This window comes from Rhinolophus sinicus, chromosome 2 (assembly GCF_057876585.1).
Source record: "Rhinolophus sinicus isolate RSI-liver-muscle chromosome 2, RSI-T2T, whole genome shotgun sequence".
Taxonomy (NCBI): Eukaryota; Metazoa; Chordata; class Mammalia; order Chiroptera; family Rhinolophidae; genus Rhinolophus; species Rhinolophus sinicus.
The window spans coordinates 143,200,223-143,222,868 of NC_142502.1; the positions used below are offsets into that span (position 1 = coordinate 143,200,223).

Genomic DNA, 22,646 nt, shown 5'->3' on the forward strand with positions numbered 1-22,646 from the left:
CTGGTCTTCAGACCCAGCCCATTTTTTCCTCATGGGAGGGGCAGGAATGTACAGCCCACCTAGTCCCAACCAAGCAGGGACGGCTGTCCATCTTGCCCTCAGCCTGGACACCCTGAGGCCATATGGTGCCAAGGCCTAGGCTGGCCCATCCTTGCTCTACAAAGCCCTGAGGATCCAGAGTGAGGAGTGCAGGTCTATAAACCTATGAAGACAATCCTTAGACATCCCCTGTTTTCTGCGTCACTGCAGTCAGGAGCCCAGAGATCTCTGAATTGGTCCTACCGATTATCACTACTGTCCCCAAACACCACACACACACACACACACACACACACTATGTTTTGATGTGACCAGAGCCTTCCTGAGAAAATACTCCATGAACATGTGATTTTTCGTCTTATTTTAAAAACCCCAAATGCTCACATATCTGGGTTTGTGAGGAACTGAAGTGCTATAAACCAGGAGTTCTCAAACTGGAGTGTGCCCCAGAATCCCCTGAAGTCTTGTTAAACTGATTGCTGGGCCCCATTCTTAGAGGTTCCGATTCAGCCGGTCTGGGGTGGGTCCTGAGCATTTGCACTTCTGACAAGTTCCCAAACGATGCTGATGCTGCAGTGCAGGTCCAGGGATCACACTTGGACAAACCTGTGCTGTAAAACTATGAGGGAATCCTGGCTCAGCACCAAGATCCTGCTTTGCAGCGCTGCAGGGCTGAACGCGCCTTCCAAATAGATGGTGTCTGTCACCTCAGGGCTATCCTAGACTTTGCTAGTGTCATCTTCAACATGAAATATCAAGTCTGGTAAATACCCTCAGCCTCTGCCTTCCTGTGACATCTTCTGCTAGGTTCTTGTTTCTCTGCCCTGCAAGGTGATCTGAACAGGAGACTGGTGTCAGGGCTCCAAAAAGACGCTTCTCTTCCTCACAGTGCAAAATTAAGCAGCTGGGTGTGACATGATGGCTATATTGACACAGGCAAGACCAAGAATGTTGACAGGATAATTCAAGGAGAAAATGGGAGAGCATATAATCGTGCTCAAAGGAAAGCGGGAGAGAATTGCCTAAAAGTTTCCAGAGCAGCTGTTGATGTGGTCTCAAATCTCAGGTTCAAGCCCATGTCCATTTGCCAGGCAGGAGGCAGTTGAGATTTTTTACTGGAAGAGAAAAACCGAAAACAAAATCCTCTTCTTTAGAAGCGATAAAGCTGTTGTTCATTAACATTTAAAGAGGCAGTACTTTTTATATTCCAATAACTCTTTTTTTCTTTTGGATGAATTTAACAGATTCCTCCTTCCAATTGTGTTTCCTATGAAAATAAGATAATTGACTTTGGAGAAATGTCATTTACAAATTAGGTTATTTTCTTGTTTGTATTTTAATTTCTTGTTTAGTTCTGGTTCAAAAATCCTGTGAGTTATGCATTTTAATTTATAATTAAATAACCAAGTAATAATAGGACATTGCAAATATGCTGGTCACACAAAATGAGTACTTTAAAAAGAAATACACATGGACAAAGCATTTTGAAGAAAATAAAGAAATACAGGTTAATTTGTAGTTGAAATTTGGCTCTTTATTTGCCATTCTTACACTCTTAACTCAATTCCATAATTGCATGGTTGTATGCTAGGCACTAAGGGAAAACCAATAAATTAATAAACATGAAAGAACTTCACAAATGCCAAAAAGTGGGGGGGAAAAAATCACATTATCATAATTATTTAACAGAGGCATAAGATAATGTCACTGCCCTCAAAATAGTTTGAAGTCCCCTAGCAGGCAGCCATCTGAGTCAGCTTTCTCATAGCATGAGCGTCTTTTCTATAGCACCACTAACAAGGGCCATCAGGCTCTATTTAAACAATTTTTATATGTTCAGAGCATCTCAAGATCATCCACACTTACGGGACACATTGATTAAGCCCAATACGCTGCCCTATGGGAATCTACCAGATATGCAAAGACAGCATTTACGGCCACCACCCTAACTTCTCAGCTGCAGGTTCAACATTCCCTGGTGTATTAATAGGGTTCCTCAGAGAAACAGAACCAATAGAAGGTTATATATACAAAGCTGCCAAAAAAATGTATACACACTTTAAGAAAGGAAAAAACTGTATTAAAATTGTAGTACTCATTATATACTGATAACAAAAGATGAATGCAAGTCATGTGTATGCCTTTTTTTGGCACCCCTGGCATATATATATATCCTTCCTAGGTTCAGTGGTCTTTGAATATCTCACCTCAACCTCCCCCCAATTCCCATAAACTATCATACATTTATTGTCTGATTGAGGTCTGCTCTCTGTAAATTCTTTGGGAACAATTTTCTAATATATATATACATATACATATATATGCATATATATGTATATATATACACATAGTGAACAGTATACAGTGTATACTGTATATATACAGTGTGAACCCTCTCTCTCTCTCTCTCTCTCTCTCTCTCTCTCTCTCTCTCTCTCTCTCCAAGTCTGAAAGCTGTAAGGCAGGCTGGCATTCCACATATGTAGGTAAGAGCTCATGTTGCAGTGCTGAGTTTGTTCAAAAAACCTCAGTCATTTCTCTTAAGGATTTCACATGCTTGGATGGGGACCACTCACATTATGGAGGGTAACCTGCTTTATTCAGAGTCTACTGATTTAAATATTAATCTAAAAAATACCTTCAGAGCAGCATCTAGACTGTGTTTGACCAAACAACTGGGCACCACAGCCTAGCCAGGTGAACACATAAAATTAACCATCAGACCAGTCCTTTCACCCAACTGGTTCCATTATGTGTCAGTTAGCATTTTGGCCAGTGTTAAGGACAAGGGCTTCATTTCCTGGTTTTGTTTCTCTGAGGAGATTTAGAGTCGCACTGGCTCGCCTGATTGATTAATTCAGGAGACATCACTGGACATGGGTAGCTAAGTCCATACAGGGCCTTCTACCTCAGACCTGCTAGTCTTCCGAGTGGGACTTTCTCCCTCTGGTGAACTCACTGGGCAGGCTCAACCCCCTCAAAAGCCTGTGGTTCTAGCAGCTACACTTAGTGCTGGGGTCGGGGGTATGGGAGTTGCATGTCTATTTAACGACAGCTCATGTTTCCTCTGAAAAAGCTGACATTTGGATTTCTGTCTGACTTCTCTATGTGTTCCTCAGTTGATTCAAAAATCTGAGAACACAAGGATGTGATCGTCACCTCGAAATCATCAGCCTCCCCCTCAGAATGTGCTCTAGTATGTCTATGGCCATCTTAAAATGGGCACTCAGAATGAAGCCAATCTTTCTCCCATGATGTGATTCTGCAGAATAAATGAAGCTGCCCCTCCTTTGATTGGTGGCCTTTGGAGTCACCCACTCAGTGCTGTCTCTTCCAACCTGTGTGCCTCAGGTATGTTGTTTAATCTCCCTGAGCCTTAGTCTCCGGGTTCACAAAGTAGGGCTAATATTACCTACTTCATAGAGACGTTGTGAGAATGAAATTAAAAGAGGTTATGAATTTAAAGCATCAAATGAAAATGCCCAATAAATAGTAGGTGTTCAATAAATAGCAATTAATAATAAAATTTCAACCAGTTTCCATCACACTCTTGGCTCGTTCTGAGTCACTTTGAGACAAGTTCTCCTCCTGGAACTTTCATTAGTTTAATGAACTTTTTCATCAAAAGCAGGATTTTATAACTCATCAGTTTCAAGGTTGAATCATTTTGGTATATTACCTATCTATTGAAGAAGTCTTTCCTAGGTTTAACAGTCTCTGAATCCTACCTCACCCTTTCTAATTCTTATAAACCATCACACATTTGTTGTCTGATTTAAGTCTACTTGCTCTAAATTCTTTGGGAACAGTGTTTCACCAGCTATAAAATGAAGATTTATGGTGTCCCTAATTATCATTGTCCCTTGTCAATTTTAGGCTTTATTCATTTACTTATTCCATAAATATTTATTGACCCCGTTACCACATAACAGGCTCCATCTGTACTGGGTGCAGGAATTGCCAAAACGAAAGCTCCAGTCCCTGACCTCAGAAGCTTGCAGATGACCTGGCAACATGAACACAAAAAGGCAGGTACAAGACAGTGCAGCTAGTGCTGCAATGGGAAGCGATGGGGGTCAAATGGGTACAGAGCATATTGTAGCGTTCTAACTTATAAGTGGTAAGTCAAAAGGGATCAGAATTGGCCAACAACAAGCAAGAGAAGCATTCTCATTTGAAAGGAGAAACCTAAGCTAAAAATGAGTGTGAAAGACTGAAAGACTAAAGCTATAGAGATGGACAAAGGTGATCTGTTGTCAAGTAAAAAGGTAAGACCATACAAAAGTTGTTTTGTTTCACTTTTTAACAATAATTACAGCTAATATGTATATTGCACTCATCACGTGCCAGTCATTGTTCTCAGAACTTAACACACATCAACAGCAACCCAATGAGATGGATGCTATCGCTGTCCACACGTTACAGGTGAGAAAACAAAGGCACAATGAAACTGAGCAATTCATCCACCATCATACAACTAGAAACTCAACCCAGGAAATTTGGCTTTTAATCTGACACTAGGAAGAATTGCATTTAGTTCTGCTTCACACTTGTTGATTTCATTAATAGTAGATTCAAATGGGATTTTAGAATCATTTGTTCTGAGTTGGAAATACATGCCTTGTCCTTAATTCACACCTTGGGAAATTTTACTTTTAACTTCTTGGTTGTGCTTCCTTGTGGCCCATACTATTTTCAAAATATAATTGGAAGGTATAAAATAATTATGAGTACTAGCTGATAGATTAAACAACCTGGACAAACTCAGAACAAATTAAGGCTGAAGTACCTTTCTTATGAAAATTTTACTTATTTTATCTGTAAGAATTTGTTTTTGTTCTTGTTGAACTCTAGCACTTAGAGATAGACATATTTATTTAGTTTGGCCTAGATCTAGTATGTGTTGCTTGGTCTAGTCTTTTCAGTTTATTGTATCTCTTAATCTACTACACATGCAACCAGGGACCTCAGTGATGAGGGCACTGGAAACATCTAAACAAACAATAAATTCTGGCTATGAGATTCCCTATAAATGGAGTGCTTCATAAAATAATGCTTGGAAACGTAATGTTGGCATGATTAGATCTTTATGAAGTCACCAAATTATAAATTTCCAGGGCTTGCCATATCTGGCAACATTTTTTTTCCTGTTGCCTGAAATATTTGTGACTAGTATTTGGTACATGATAAAACAAAATAGTTATTTGTTTTGAAAAGAAAATGTGATTCCTTACTAGATGGTTCGAATAAACCTAGAAGCCATGATATTTTCCTTTGAATTCTGAAGCTTCAATTACTTCTCATGGATCTTCCTTTGTCCTTGTATTTTCCAAACAATTTAGTCATTCAACAAGTGTTTATTAAGTGCCTACTGTGTTGCAAGGACTGAGGAAAGGATGGTAAGTCAGAAAGACATATCCACTGTACTCACGAAGCTGACAATCTAGAAGAAAAGATGCAGTAAATAAAGCATGAAAGGTAGAAGCACAAAATGCAATGGAAATGGTATGAAGACCAAGAGTGTGAAGACCAAGAGAAAGGGATCATTTGGATTTTATATTAAAACTATAAAATCTGAGACTGACTACTCCATAGAGTAATTTTTATGAGGACCCAAAATATGTATGTCAAAAACTCCTTCATGTGCTGCTACTTAGAAAAGAGTTTACCATTCATTACCTAATAAATATGAATATGTACATAAACTACAAGTGAGCAGCACCACTCCTAGGCTTCACTTCCTGGAGAATCTTCCAGTCTTTCACGTGTACATGTACATAAACGCTCTGTGCAGTAGTGTTTATAATAGTAGCAACCAATCAGTAATGGTCCAGATGCCCATCATAGAAAAAGAATATAACAAAATAAATTGTAGTATGTTGATATAATACAATGCTATACAGAAATCAAACTGAATGAACTAGAGCTATGCACATCAATACAGTTGCATCTGTTGAATGCAAAAAAACAAGACACAGGATATCTACCGGGGGTGCCACAAAAATGGATACAAGTGGACACTGGTCAACGTTGCTCAAGCAGTAGTTCGCTGTAATCAGAAGTGTCTGGACACTGATGGTGACCACTTTGAACACGTCTTGTAACTTCAGAAGTCAAATGTGACTTGCATTCATCTTTTGTTATCGGTATATATTCAGTTTACCATTTTAATAGTGTTTTCCTTTCTTAAAATATGCATACATTTTTTTTGGCACCCTCACTATATATACACACACACGTGACATAGTGTTAAGTGGTACATTTATAAGAACTAAAATGATGAAGTAAAGAAACTATATGATTATCTGAAGTTGGGGAGAGCAGTAACCTCTTGAGGGGAGGTATAGGAATGTGCTCAGGAAGGCTTGCCAGGGACTCTAAGGAACTGGTAGTGTTTTATTTTTTAATCTGCAGTTGTGAGTATACAGGTGTCCACCTCATTTTTTTAAACCTACATAAATCTTTTTACACTCTTCTATGGGTATGACGTATTTCACAATAAAGTATGTTAACAAAGTACCTCATAGAGTAAAAATATTCCAATAACACTTTCAACAAGAAAACAGTAGTTAGCACATACTAACCACTCACCATGTGACAGGCACGGCGACAAGCACGTCAAGTGATTTTGTTTTCATTCAATTCTTACAACAGGTAGAAGGTAAATTATTCCTTTTTTCCTTGTTTGCTGGATGAGAAAACTTAAAATTATAGGAATGAAAACACTTACCCAAGGTCCCACAACCAGTGCTTCATGAAGCTGGGATTCGAACCCAGGTAGGACAATTCTGGAGCCAATCATCCTAATTGCTAAGTTAAAACTAGAGTTTGTTCCTAGATTTAGCCCCATGTGTAAAATGATGAAATGAAATGCTAAGTTGCTTAAGTGTTAGACTGATGTCTGAATGGATAACTAGTCCTTGTGCAGGTAAATGGGCCAACTCTCACAACCTCTCAAGGTTCTTCCATCTCACTTCACTGTTCCCTGAGGATGAATGCCTTCCCTCCCCCATCTTTGTGCCAGGATTCCCGGGCCTCTCTTGTAACCATATAATAGGGCACATTCCTTCAGTAGCTACTATAAGTCAAGCAGTTATCTAAGGGCTTAGATGCTTTAACTCACTGGATCTTCACAACCACTCCCTGTGGTACACGTTACTATGATGCCCTATTACAGATGAGAGAACAGGCCCCAAGGAAATTGTTCCCAACAGTTGCACAACTTGTTAGTGGCAGTGCCCAGGCATTCTGGCTCCAGAGCCTATGATCATAATCACTAATATACTTACTGCCTCCCATGAAATATCAAGCTTAGAGTAAAAACAGATAAGACAGAAACTGGATCCTTTTCTAATGACACATCGCATCAAATATAGAGAATTCACTGATGTTCTAAAGAATTTCCATTAGCAGATTGTCTTAAGGTGTCACAAAAATGTAACATGTGACATGTGTACTCGGTAAAAACATTATGGCTTCATCCTGGAGAAGAACAATATAATTGCACCTGAGTTTTTCATTTAATTTTGCTACAAGTTCACTGTCTTTATCATCCTAACATAACAAGAATTAATTCAACAAGTAAACAGCATTATAGGCACTTCATTCACACTACTTTAGCCATTTTTTAGGAGTGAGAATGGTATTTTCTATATTAATCTAAATTTGGGGGCTCCCACTATATGTGAGGCTCTAGAACAAAAGACATCAAGTTGAAACAGACACACTGTCTGCCCACAGGAGTCCATAGCCTAGGGATAGACACATAATTACAGTGCATCTGAAGGCCATGTAATATGTTAGGTTCTCAAACAGAGGGATATGCTCTACAAGTGACCGATTCAATTTATATTGCCCTAAAAAAAATAGGTGATTTTTGAACTGAGCCATGCAAGACAAGTGCACTTCACGAGATGGAAATAGAAAGGAATGGCATCCCTGGTAGAGGGCACAACACGGGCAAAAATCTGAAGGCATAAAAGAATATCACAGGTATAACTTTTTGCTGCCAGAGTGCAAATTGCTTAGGGGGCCACGGTGGAAAATGAGCCTGGAACGGCCACTTGGCAGGGCATTCTGAGGCCTTGGCCTGACTCAAAAGTTAGATTTGAGAGCAACAGGAAGTCTTAAAGAGTTTTAAGCAGGAGAGTATCCTGCTTATTATTTTATAATGGTAACTCTGGTGAAGTGAGGAGGCTGGGTTACAGTAGGGAGAGCCTGGCTACAGAGAAACCAACCTGCAGGCTTTTTTTTTTTTAATATTTGTTATGTTGACATTCTTATGTACCACTTTTGGTTCTTTTCATTTATTCCTGTGGGTTTGAGTTGCCATCTGGTGTCATTCTGAAGGCTATTGTAACAGTTCAGTTAAGCAATATCAAAAATCTGAACTAGGCTACCTGATAAAGTGGTATTTCAGACCTCATTTTCCATACGAGAAAATCAAGGCACAGAGGAGTAAAGTAACTTCTCTGATGCCACACACAGCTCATAGCCAGGGGAGCCAGGATTCAAATCCAGGTAGGGGAACTGTAATGCCCCCCTGCACATGTCACTACACGGCCAGGCTGGCTGATGGTGAGTGACACAGGAGAGAGTCGAGGCAGCTGGAAAGCCTTTAGCTTGAACTACAGACTGGAGTAGAGCGTGCTCCCAGGAAACACTACGTGAAACACTATGTGGACCACAGAGGAGAAACAGATTGGGTGAGAAATCAAGGAGTCCAGTCTTAGACATGTGGGCCAGGAGGCCTATGCGAGCCAGGCCAAGACTCCAGGGAGCCTCCGACAATGCCACGACTAGGCTTCAAGAGAGGAGGGGCGGGCGGGCTGGAGAAAATCAGCCCAGACATGGAATACCACCACGAAATAGACACTGTTCCACCCCAGACCCTCCTCCTGAACGTAGAACTTGAGGCCATAAGAGGCAGCTAAGAAGAGAAAACTCTAGGGCCAGACTCATGTGCAAATTCTGGACTTACATGTTTGTTCTAGGCTAAGTTTCTTCACTTTTAAACCAGAGTATTTCACTTATAAATGGAGACCATAACACTTCATTTGCCACACTGTTGTAAAGATTAAAATTTATATATATACATACATGTGTATATATACATATATATACATATCTATATATATGTATATGGATATGTATATATCACCTAATACATTGCTTTCCAAAAATAAGTGCTCAATAAATAGTAATAATTATTATTATTGTTATGACCATTTAAAAAATTTGTCCAAGGTGAGGCTAGAGTATATAAAATGCTGTGGGCTGCCAGCCCAATTACTGTCTTGGCAATTATTTCCCATTAAATTCTCTTACCTACATGGAATTTTCAATAATTTTTCAACTCAAGAAAAGAAGTTCTTTTGAGGAACATGAACTGGCCTTTTTTTTTAAAAAAAAAAAAATCAGTTTTCTATTAGCCAAAAGAAAAACCTAAAGAAATCAGATAAAAATTACATACATGTATATATAATAAAATATAAAACATTGATTGAAAATATATCAAGTGCCACATGCTCCTAGCATCGTAAATGACTAAGGCAAATTTGTGGGGTGACGTATTTGCATCTAAAGAAGAATCAGGACAGAGGAGTGATAGAAAGTATGTCCCAGCCATGGTCACCTTGCTCAGGTTCTTCCATTGTGACAATATCCGTGTTCACAAGGGGACATCTCCAAAGAGGCATGGTCTTTCAGGAGTCACAGATAATTTTGAGATCTAAAAATCCTACAGAAAAGACTTGGACTTGGGAATAATGGAGAAGCCTTGAAGGCTGAAAGATATAGAACCATGTATTTTTCACTTGGTCACTCCCAACTCTTTCAGACATATTTTTCTTTGGGATTCAATGTGGTAACTAACAACATGGTTATTTAGTCAAAGACCTTGGGTTTGAAAAACTGCAGTACAGAAGAATTTCTGGTAAAATGACTCCAATTCATATCACATCACAGGCACACACACACACACACACACACACATACACACACACATACCACATACACAAAGTTCAAAACACAAACAAATGCACTTAAGAGTAAAAAAAGACATTGCAAATAAATGAAATTTATTGTTTAATTTGATTGCCTGCAAGACAATACGGTCAGTAAGGATGTGAGTATAAGCAATGTGGAAAAAGTGAAAAGAAAAAAAAAGAAAGAAAAAGAAAAATGAAGAGGAAGTAGTACCAACCTCGTCCATTAGAAATTAGGATGTTTCAAGACTAAAATCTTTTTTCCTTCCCCATTAAAGGCTCTTGGCCATTTTTGTTCTCTTTTTCTGAACACGGCTGTGGAGCGTCAGATTCTGCTGATTCTCCATCCTTCCATGCTCCCACCCCCACTGCGCTTATCTGAATATATAAGCCTGCCCTTTGCTCAGATTTATGGGTTGGGCCAGTGCTGTGTGTATTTACAGTGTTCTGACCTGAAGACCCCGGGCTGAAGGAGAAGAGGAGGAAACTGGGCCCATTCCATAAACAGAGACAGATATGAGGGGGAGGTAAAAGGCTCTGCTAGCACTTAACATTTTTAACTATTTGGCCAAGTTTAAGAATCAGTGATTAGATTAGAGTAAAAGAAAAATGAGAGACTTGGGTGCAGACTTGGCAGGGAGTAAACGGTGTTTTTGCTTTAGCCCAGTTACTTAGAGGTTCTAGGTTTGGGGGTGGGAATGAGGTTACATTTAATGTGGAAGGCCCAAGAGAAAATTGATAAGTCAGATACAGAGGGAGCTATAAAATGCTTTGGGAAGGCAGAGGGTTTATAAAGATGAGGATATAAACAACATTTAATAAGTTGGGAAATGTCTTCAACCACAAGTTGAGCTCCTTGTGTGAAGCAAGGCGTCTTGCATTTTTTAAACTGTAATTGGTTATAGAAGAAAAAATATCTCCTGCTCCATACTTAAATGAGAACACATTGCCACAGATTACTAAATCCCAATCAATTTTGAGCTGAAATATTTTTCTCAGGGCCTGGTGGCCCACTTGAAAGCAATTCCATTTTCAAACAGGACTGCTTGGTAAATGGGCCACCCCTAGGCAAAGAGATTGGCACATGCACCAGATCAAATGGAAAGTAAACAGTAATTCAGTCTTGAGCAGCAGTTGACACCCATAAACTGAACCCCTCTTCCCCAGGGCCGCATCTGTGTGCACTGGCAAAATGTGAAAACACAACTCCTGTTTGAGGCGTTCTCAAATAATCTACTTGCTGGAAAAACTTGAGTTTGTGGAGGAAAGTCTGACATACCAACTGACTAAATTAGAAATAATCTAGCATCACGAGTAAAAGCTACACTATTCATTGCAGAACTCTGAAAAGCAAAGCAACCGGACACCTCAGTGAGTGAGTCCTCCATGAATCAATTTACATTGCAATAGGGCAAAAAGAGCTGCGATGTACATGATGTACGCTGTGATTGGAGAATTAGTGAAGTATCAAATTCTTTCCTTGAGCTCATTTTAATATAAAGCAATCACGTCCTTGTGATGTTACCTGTTAAAGCATCTGCTATATTGGTGATATTTGTTTGATGGGAACTTTTTGTTTTAACTAAGATATGTTCTAGGTAATGAAGAGTGTTATTATTACATCCCATTCTACATAGGTTTTTGTAACTTGGGTTGAAGCATCACTAATAATTGCATGAGAAAATGAATGTGCTTAGCACTGTGTGCGGCACTTCATAAGTGTTAACTTGTTTATAAGCAGTATATTATTAAAATCACTAGTAAGAAATCAAAAGTAAAATTAATTCTGCAACTAAACTTTAAAAAACTTCATAATACAAAATGTACTTAAGTGTATTTTCTTTCCCATTCATGTTTGCCACCTTATGTTTAAAATTAAACCTAAAATTTAGATCAGTGGAGCTAAAGAAGGTAGTTGATTATCACATCAGAGCAAGCTGACTGTATAACTGTGAAAACTTGGGCAAAAAATGACGTGTGCGAAAGGGCTACCCTAACAAGGTTGCGTTTCTAAAGTAAAATGAAATAGATAATATTCTAGGAAACTCATATTTTCATTTCTATCATTTTTGAACTTTGCTTTGCTCTAAAATAACAAAACTTCTGCTGTATAAATAATGCATGCTTAAAACAGATGCAACCGCATGAGGAGTATTTAGAAGGAATTTGGGGACTATTACATTGCAGCTAAAATGCTTTCCTATGTCATTTCTGTTGAGATCCATTTGCCGGTGAAATAATTTTTTTCTCTAATATGGTGCGGATCATAGCAACAGTGGGTTCAGATGTAACCATTTAGGAGCAGAGGCCTAGCTCAGTATGCCAGAAAAAAAAAAAAAGAAAAAAAATACACGCACCACAAAGAACATTGAGATGAATGGCTCTATTTTATGAGCCATAAAAGTTTTATTCATCTTGACACTGAAACAGGTTTAGGCAGTGAGTTGACACGCCTTAAATAAATAAGTGGAATTAATTCCCTAGCCCTTGAAACAATAGCAGCATGCATGTAGCACGGAGAAATGCCCCATTGTTTCCTGTGGCTGCCTGATATTGATATTATTTGTGTTTTTCTGTGCTGCTGCCTCAGGGGCCTGGTTGATCCACTTCAGATTCATCCCCTGTTTTATTAGAGGTTGAAAAAGGTTCAAGACCTGTTTGTACCACAGCTCCCACCGACAGCTAAGGAACCAGTTTGGCGTCTGGTTTGTCTGTTGTTTTACTGCTGACCTTCAAATCAACTTTAACCCCTGACCTCTGGAGGCATCTATCATGACAAGAGGCTGTTTAACACAAATGGTGCCCATTTATAGGGGAAGAGACTCAGAAGATTTCCTTTTTTTATGAAGAATTTAGTTTTTCACCCTTCTTTTCTCAGTCACCACAGGTGAAATCCCTCTTAGCAGCTGGCTTATGAAATAATGTGAAGGGAGGCCTTAATGAGCAGAAAGCACCCTCAGCTGGAGATAAATATATGCAAATGAGATGCACAAACAAAGGAGCCTGGACAGAGAAATATCTGCAATTCCAGCAAAATGCTGCCTGCAGTTCGAAGATGAACAGCTTTGATAAAATGGTAACAAAAAGCACCTTTTTTATCCTCCAGCGTGTTTTACATTGCAATAGACCATTGTCATTGCAGCCCAATGGAGCATGCCCAGGTTTTCTGCACTGTTTCAGAAAACTGTTTAAACATTTGTTTTAAGGCATTCATGAAATATAATCAATGGACTGCTTCTGTGTTGTTGTGATTTTTTTTTTTCTGAGTGTTTTTTTAGATGTTACTATAGTTGTTATTTTACCTGTTGGTCTTTTCCTGGTTTAATGTTGCTGTATCGCTGTGCTATTTCACGTTTTGGTGACTGTCTCTTCCACAGGCTAGAATGAATATTTTTTTCTTTTTTTTTCTTTTTTTTTTTTTTAAGTTTCAATGGAAAGAGATTTCAAGTTAATAACTACTAAGAATTGGCTTTGAAGAAGGGTCTGAACCATCACAGAGCAACACCCAAACAATGAGTTTTAATGATGGCAATCAAGTGTGCAGAGAGCTAATTCAGAGACAGGCATGTAACATGCTGATTTTAATAAGCTTTAAAAAGGCAATCTCTAACTTTTAAAAGTCTCTTTTTAATTTAATCGTCCTTGGTTCATATGATGCCAAAACAAACAAAACCATTAAAATATGTTTTCAATATGTATCTGCAGTGTTATTTGATGGTGTTTTAAATTAGCATTGTGTTGGTAAAATATTGATTTGATGAGTTTTAAAATGGAAAAACTAAAATCACCAACATGTTTTAGGGGCGGGGGGGGCCAAGGAACATTTTTTAAATTTTTAAATAATTCCTAAATAGGAGTTAAGCCCCAGCCCCAAGGTCTTCCCAGACAGAGGCTGGACCCATGACACAGAAATTGCCGCATTTGAGCATATATATTATGTTTAGGTTAATAATCAAAGCAGTTAAGGTGAGAGAAGAAACACTATACACTGCACATGTGTCAAATACTATCGCTCTAAAAGCTCAGCAATATTTGGTTCTTTCATTTATAATACAATCCTAGCATTCTGCAGTAGAGAGGTACGAGGATCTTTGCATTTCCTTTACCTAAATTATTTCATCTCGCTAGCTTGGATTGGAGTGGAGACATTTCTTCTGAATACTGTGCAGCTTTCACATTTTATGTGCCTTTCATCAGGCAAATGTCAAATTTGCTAATAACAAGAAAATCTCCTCATTTTTAATCATGCCACTCCTGTTGCATGGGCAGGGAGGGGGGCGCACAGAAGAGGGTGGAGGAGGGAACATAAATGCATTGAGCAGTCTGGCCAAAGAGAAGGAGAAAATACTTATTTGGGTTTTAAAATAACACAGACTCGTTATCCCAACGTCTGCATTGGCGAGTCATTAAATTCAGAATTTCAGGAGTTAATAGAAACTTGGTTATATTAAGGATGTTTTTTCAAGCCCAGGTTCGAAGCAGCATAATTATGTTCAACTGCTGTTGTTTGGAAAGGGCAAACAGCATCTTAGGCACAGAACAATGAAATTACAGCTGAGATTTAGGTTAGCAAAAGCCGTCTTCTCTAGGCTTTTATGATTCATTATTTCCCATTAAATACAGTATTAGAAGTGTACACTAGATAGCTCATGGTTGCTGCTCTCGGAGCACATTATCTATATTACACAGGTCTGGGGAGCAGAATTAGAAAACTTTGGGGGAATGAGCAATATGTGTTTGCTGATAGAAGTACCATATGGCTCATCTTCTTCAATTGCTTTCATTGCGACTCTGATGCTGGAGAAATTAAAGTTTTATTTGATGTGGCACAGCTTAATGAACTGTCTTCTGTTAGGAAAATTGAATATGTTTCCTGTTATTTGAGCACAGAGCCTCCATGGTTTGGCTGATGAGGGATGCATTATGTATTGTTTATTTAGCATTTTGAAAACAAAAGCAAGATATTGAAGGTAAAATTGATTACTGCTGGATTGCATTATATAATCACGTTTTCTCCCTTTAAATTTCCCTTTACAATCCTTCTGTAATGTTTTAGCATGAGATTGTTCCAGGGTTTTGTTTTTCCAAAGTATACAGGGCTTGGTTTTTATCAAGATACCTTTATTTGCAAACAAGCTACACAAAACTCTAAACCCAATATTGTTACATTTATAGATTTCAAAGAATGATGTTTGGGAAGAATGAAAATAATTCAATTTGTGTGAATCTAATTGCAAAACTTCCAGTGAGCCCCCAATTGGTTTTGAGAGACTCTAACATTTGCCAGTTGAAAGGGAGATGTCATTTTCTTTTGTCTGAAATAAGACTGCTTAAGAACTAGGGTGGGGCCATCAGAGAAGGAAGAGATTTTTAATATTTGGAAATGCAAACCTCAAAATATCAAGTCTGAGATTTTTGAGTTAGTTGTCGGTGAATGAAAAGCTGGACTCAACCTGTGAATTTTTAAAAAGTGAAGTAGATATATTGCATGAATTTAGGTTTTTTTTCTACTGAATAACTATGATTAAAGAAAACGTATAAGCAAAAATATACTTACATGATGAGAACATCGGGATGTCAATAAATGTGAATGCTCTCCCTGAAGAATCTGCAAAGAGATACATTTAGCATTTTGTTCAATTTCCCCGTTTTTGTTCTGGATCTGATCAGGTTTTAGAAATATCAAATCTGAATGACCTCTCAAAAGGCTGAACGTAAAATCATTTCTAATCACTGTGTGTTCCTTTCTTTCATTTTTCAGTGAGAAATATTTCCCACATGTGCTGACAACTCAGGCACACTGATCGGCAACACGCAACAAGGATAAAAAATAGTTAAAATGAATCAACATTTATCTGGATTATACAATCCTGACCTAAAAAAAAAAAAAAAGTCATTTATCTTCTGTGTCCTGTGATGTTTTGAGGATTCTGGCAAATATGGCAGTTAAACAAACTTCTCTCACAATCTAAATACTGTCTGTTCAAGAGAGGCTTCCAATGTTTATAGGCCATAAGTAAAGAAGAAAAAAAAAACTGGTATTTAACCAAGAATTGTGCTCTTGAAAATGTCTCTGAACAAAGTGTTTAAGCAAAACTTTGGCCACAGATATTCTCAATTCCTCATTCTTCCTCTGATTTTTTTTTTTTCAATGAGGTATTTTCATATTCTATCATTTCATTCCTTTTCTTGAAATTAACAAGTTAATCTCAAAAAAATTAACACCTGATTAGTGTGACCTGGTCATACAAACTTCCTTTAGGAACAGTGGAGAAGAAAACATCACATTTTATGAACCCCATCTCTTGCCAGGGGCCTCGGAGGAGGAAACACCATTATGCATTGTTATCAGCGTGGTGTAATTTGACTGTTGACAAAGTATCCGTGGCAGTGAGAATGAGCACAGTTAGAAGTGTGGCGGATTGTAATCAAGAAGATGCTTAGCTGTGCAACACTGCATCTTGAGCAGATTTGAATCAACATTGCCTTAAGGGGACACACACACATACCAAAAGAAAAAAAAATCCATTAATTTTTAGAGGGAAAATTAGAGTGGCACTTGATGAAGTGAAATTTGACATGCGTTAATTGCTCTGCAGTTTTCCTAATTAGAGATTTTCAAATTCTTTCACTGCTGTCACTGAGATGGCACATTGTCTCGCTGGACAAATACTGAAATTGCAAATTCGTTTGATCAGGAAGTTTGATAGAGGAAGATAGGACTCTATCGTCTAGTCCACTTCCAAAAGGTAGACAGCTGGAAAGCAAAGAGGGATTTTCAGCTTTACCTTCACCACAGATAAAAACAGGCCTTACTGAAACAGTTTTATTATGAGACTTAATGTAAAGGAAGCAGGTGCTGATGCAATTTTCTTAAACAGCTGGACATGTTCCTTTGATACTCATGCCTCTGTTTCACATGAAATATTTCAGGTGGAAAAAAAAAAAGCCAGTGAAATGCTACGTTACATACGCATTCTCATATTTCTACTTATAGTCTTCAGAAATTGGAGAGAAGTAGAATTTGAAAAGCCATGTCCCATTTTTCCCAGGTCCGACGTCTAAGGCAACAGCACTCCTGGTTCCCTTTCTTTGCTTAAAGTAATTGTACTGCCATTTAGCCCCCAGGATGGCACCAAATATGATACCATAATAATTTTGGTTTCCCTTTTTCAACCCCTCCTGTCTAGCCCTTGAACCGCTCTTAATTCATTAACATATTGAATTTTTTCAATTTTCCATTTTCTTGCAATAACAATATTAATGCCGGGGTGAAAGCTTGATTGGAGCTAAATTACTTGTTACCTGCTGGCATTTATTTATATGGCATTGAATTATAAAGCTTTGCTATTGTCATGCCTTGGGCGAATTGTTTATGACACCAGTAATAGGAGTAATTGTTATTGTTGAAATTACCTGTCAGCTACCCATAGCAGTGGCCCTTGTCCCACTGACAAATAGTGACAAGGGAGAGGTATCCTCCGTGCGTCCCCCTGATGGCTTCTCCTCTGATAATAAGAAGTGCAGGGCCTCTGATAATTTGCCTGTCACTGTTGAGTGCAGCTCAGAGAGAGTTGGCCAAATTGTTGTCATTCACTTTGACAAAGACAGCAAAATGCTCCCGTGCAGGAGGAGGATTATCAAAATAAATGAAATCACTTACACCCCTTTGTTTGTTTGGTTCAAGAATGGCCTGGCTTTGTATGAGGCTGTGAAATCAGGGTCCAGTTCTTCTGATAAACCGCTGATCATTCTAAGATGAGGATCGGGGAAGAAAAGGCACTTTAGAAAACTCACTATTTTGCAATTTGCTATTAGCTATTAAAAATTATATTCAGATGTAAAGAGAAAGTCAATAAAATTATAACAAGAAGTCTAAACATGTGGTTGAATACATTAGTTTAAAGCACATGTAAAATTCATACCTTTTTCTTTCCTACCTTCTTTTTATTCTTCGCCTTATTAACCCATTCAGGCACTGCAATTCAGTATGCCTTCAAAAATGCACAAACTTCCTGGTTGCAATCAAGTTTTCTTTGAAAGTGTAGAAATCTGTATCTCTGACTCTTTAAGCCTTAAAAGATTATATATATAGTCAAATTGGGGATTATTATTTCAAATGGACAGTTCCTTTCCATAAACTATCTTTTATTTATATAGTATCTGCATGTGTAAAAAGATAAATGAAACGTAGTTCCAGGTATGAAGCATCAGTTATCACAGGCGAACAGAGGAAGCAAAATGACTCTGTTAGTGCCAGAGCTCAAATATAAATATTTGCACTTTAAAACTCCTTGGTTGCACTCTGAACCTGTCATAGAGGAGAGAAGGGGACAGGAGAGTGAGGGCTAGTGTCCGGGAGTGTCCACATCTGAAAGAAATGGACTTTAAAGTAATCAAACCTTGGCTCTTATAAAAACCAAAATCATTCTCACCATTCCACAAAAGTCATCATTTCATGCTAGGAAGATTCTTATTTTTAAGGGGCCTGTGAGGTTATTCCTTATAGATCTTCTTGACAAATACTTGCTATTAAAAGAAGTTGAAAAGAAAAGAAAAAAACCAACCATGATAAATGTAAAATATTGGCTCCTTATAGGATCGTAATCAGCTGTTTATTGGTCTCTACCAGACAAGTAATGACCAACCCCAGTGGTAAGTGCCAGTAACATAGCCGTGGGCCCTTCCCTCCTAAACACTGGCCATTATCTGATTAGAGAACCTCCAAAGAAGTCACTATTGCATAATTTTATGGGTTTTAACGGCGCAGGTTAGCTGGCAGGAAAACTACCTAGGAGGGTTGATAAAGCAACAGTGAAACATGATTTTATTTACTCCACTTACACCTTGCTCTCTGAAAGAGTCCCTGAGTATCTCTCATGCTAGTGGCTGCAGAAGAAACCTAAAATTGGTTCAAATAGGAATTGCATGAGAGGTGGGGGAGGCAGAAAGAGGAAGACAGGAAAAGTGAAATTATCCTTTAAAGCTTTTCGGGAGCTGCACAGTTTGAAGTAATTAACATTGTTATAAGCATCAAGACCTTTTCTTAGGTGTTTTGTATTTCAAGCAGGTAAATAAGTTTTAGCAGTGCTAAAATCATACATGCAATAATATGCTGATGGCAATAAAATGAGTTTCTAATTCTTAATGATGATGGAATCTTCTAAAGGCGACCACTCTCTGGTTAACTATGTTGAATGTCCCTGATTAACAAGTGGAAGGCAGTGACATAATTAAGAGGTTATCTGAGTAATAAAAATGCTCAAACCTGTCTTGGAATGTGATCCCTTTAACAGATAATTTTAAGAATGTAGCATGCCCTTGCTTTCCCTGTCAAGACACACGTTAGTGATCCCAGGAGGGAAAATAAACATACGTTTTTAAATGAAGATATTTAAAATGTACCCCATATTTCAGCGTGTTGCTGTAACCTGGTCTTTTTTATGTTTCTCCTATAAAACCTAAATTAAGCCTCTTAGGAGTGGTTTTGCTGTAGGTTTCGTCTAAAAACACAATACATTTTAAATGGTTCCAGTACTTGAGTGCACTTTAACATGTAATCACGAATATTCATTCTCTTCCCTCCTCTTCCAACCAGCAGCTCTTCTAAAAGGATGAGCCAGCTTTAAAATTTAGCTTCATTTCAAATGTAAACTTTTAACAAACAGTAATTGCCCATGTAGCTCTATTGATGAAGTGACTGGCAGCAAAGCTCTTCTCTCTTCTCTCTCTCTCTCTCTCTCTCTCTCTCTCTCTCTCATTTTGAAACACCCATCAGTGTCAAAGGAAACTGCACACGGCTCCTTTGCTGCTCTAAATAAGGCTCAGCAATGTTAAGAAAAAATGTCAGAAAAAGCTCAGTGGATTAAAGTAACATTTCTGCACCATGTCACCGGGAATGGCAGGGCAGACTGGTCTGCATAATTCTGAAAGATATTTTGTGTAAAGTGCTTACTCTGTAAACCCAATGAAATTTTATTTGGAAGGATTGAAGACTGTATTTGATAACACACAACATTCAAGTTATGTTTCTAAATCTTGTTATTCCTTAATATGCCTTTGGTATGTATTTTTAGAATTAGAACAATAATATACCCTTCTCCTTGTAGAATGTTTCTCCACCCGTGTGCAGCGTTAAAATATATTTTGGACTCTTCAATGCATTTTTCTTTTCTTTCTAAAATTCCGAGGGTGTTCATTCAGTGAAAGCAGTAAAAACGCGGGGCTCTTACACATGCAAATTCGCTGAACTACTCAGTTCTTTTTCCCCTTAAATAAAATTTGTATATAGCTTTGGAGACTTTCAGAAGAGTTCATTTATAGATATAAAAAAATAAAGCATTTACATTTAATTCATGTATTAAAAGTAAATTACTGGCTGGAGGTTTTTAATTTGTCTTGTTCCTATTTTTCTAAGGCATATTCAATAATTGCAAGAGTATAACAGTAGTAAAATATCCCACAATATCATAAGTATGTAATTAAAACTTAGCAGTTGAAAAAATAAAATCTTACAAATTCAATACTAGATACAAGTGGACACGGCAAGATTTGTTTTATAGAAACAAGGTAACTCTCAGCTGATTTTAAATATAAACTTTTTCAAAACAGGTTAAAAATGAATTTAGACAAATTTGTCTCTTAACCTTTAAAGATTTCCTGCCCGTTTCTGTATGTCTTTTATTACATTAATTTTTTATTTAAATTACACCATTAACTGGATATGAATTTATCAAGAATGCATGTATTGATTTATAAAACAGTACCATTAATTATTATAATAGCTAGATGTAGCTGATATTACAAAGCCATTTAAAGGTTTTTAATATAACTTGGACATACATAGATAGATAGATATTATGGACAAGACTACAATTTAAATTGGCTACCAGCAGTTAATGAAATCCTTGATTTATATTCTAGTTTAGAGATTGATTATATTGTTGCTTTGTAAAACTATTTATATTATGCCATTTTTCAAAGGATGTCTCAATAAAAAAGCTAAATAAAATATTCAGTCAATTCCCAAAGCAGATTTTGTTTTCTATATTTTAAATGCTAGTGAAAATAATTGATTGTGTGTGTTCCAAGCTTTGTCATTTCCATTCCAGAGGTGGCTTTCCTGATGGGAGCCTCGTTTGCAATGCACACGTTCGCACACTCTTGATCCTTGCAGAAACAAACCCTTTCTCTTTATTTCATTACCCGCCCACCCGCCCCCAACAAACCCATGTATATTTCACAAAACCCGCACATCAGGATACATAAGTCTTTTTGGCATCTTTTATGTTATGCATTTTTTTTTTTCTTAAGGTTGTGGAAAACTGGGACTTACCCCAAAGCCGCAAAACAGGCAATCACGAAGAGTATTTGGGTAAGAATGCAATCTGAAGAGAAAAAAAGAAAAATGAGGAAGAATATAAGCAAATAACGGTAACACTTTCAAATTACTTTTCAAATGGTAATTAGCCAACGCATAGATTGAAAGTTACATTCTTTTCACATTGTACTTGGTTTGGGTCTCCTAGTCTCTTTATTTATATCACTTTTCCTTGCCTGGTAACATATGTTACCGATTTATTATACTATTTTTACTGTTAGCAGACAAATCTAAAGGCTAGCTGAGAAGGCTAGCTTCATCTGATGACTTTCACAACAACTGCAGGGCATCCTTGAGGGTGAGCCAATAGGCTCTTTTGAAGCTATAATACTATTAACCATTTTGATGCCGAAATATTTCTTATAGCTAAAGTTGGTTCTGTCTTTTGGTAGGGGCTGCGGGTTTCACATATACAAAAGTTAAATGTAAATGATTTGTTTTGTAAATATTTCAATAGCCTTCTAAGCACTTTCTTCCACGTGTCTTAAGTTCCCTAAAAGCCATATGAATGCTTTGGTTTCTTTATTTTCCCTTTCTTTTACAGGACACTGCAATCTGGGCACACATTTATATGTAAACAGCTTTCAAGCATCAAGTTAAGCTGTCACCTCCCCCTCCCCCATGCCATTAATTTTCTGCTATGCTATTAAAAGAAACAAATATCCCTTAGAGTTCCAATGATCACATATCTCTGAGATATGGACAGACCACAAAAGTAAAGTTCAAGTGAGATTCTTTTGGGCTAAGAATCTAAAATTACTTTCCAAATTAGAGATACCATATATTGATGGCCATTTTAATAGATATGTGATACTAAGCAAAGGTTTATGCCTTTGAATATGTACACATGGAAATTCTGTTTTAGAATTGTGTTTGTTGACCAAAATATTCATTTTAAATTTGCCAAATAACAAACTTCCATTTTTTGATCATCTGTAATTTACTTCAGTCCAAATCATATTGTTATTTTAACTTAAAATTTTTATAAACAATTTATCCACATAAATGTCCCATGTGGAGTTCACTTACAATCTCAGATACATTTCATAGAATTTCTTTTGAGCATACATGGCTTGAAATTTTTGAAATTAAATCTCAAATATTGGAAGCCAGTATTTCTTGTCTACGAAGTCCGGCTCAGCAACTAAAACTTAACATAATTTTTATATTAAAATTCAACCAACAAAAAACAGATATCCATGGGAGCATACAGGGGTCTGACTGTCAAAAAGTGAATTTTG

The 22,646-nt window shown here is 37.5% G+C and overlaps 1 long non-coding RNA gene across 1 annotated transcript; it reads right to left on the reverse strand.

The window, feature by feature from the left end:
* Positions 1-324: 324 nt before the first annotated feature.
* LOC109438339 (uncharacterized) lies at positions 325-21,654 on the reverse strand. Its single transcript, XR_012496390.2, has 6 exons — positions 21,518-21,654; positions 21,361-21,412; positions 17,966-18,099; positions 17,689-17,778; positions 15,583-15,633; positions 325-1,154 (listed from the first exon to the last, which is right to left on the reverse strand). It is a non-coding gene; the product is annotated as an uncharacterized LOC109438339 (long non-coding RNA).
* Positions 21,655-22,646: the final 992 nt, after the last annotated feature.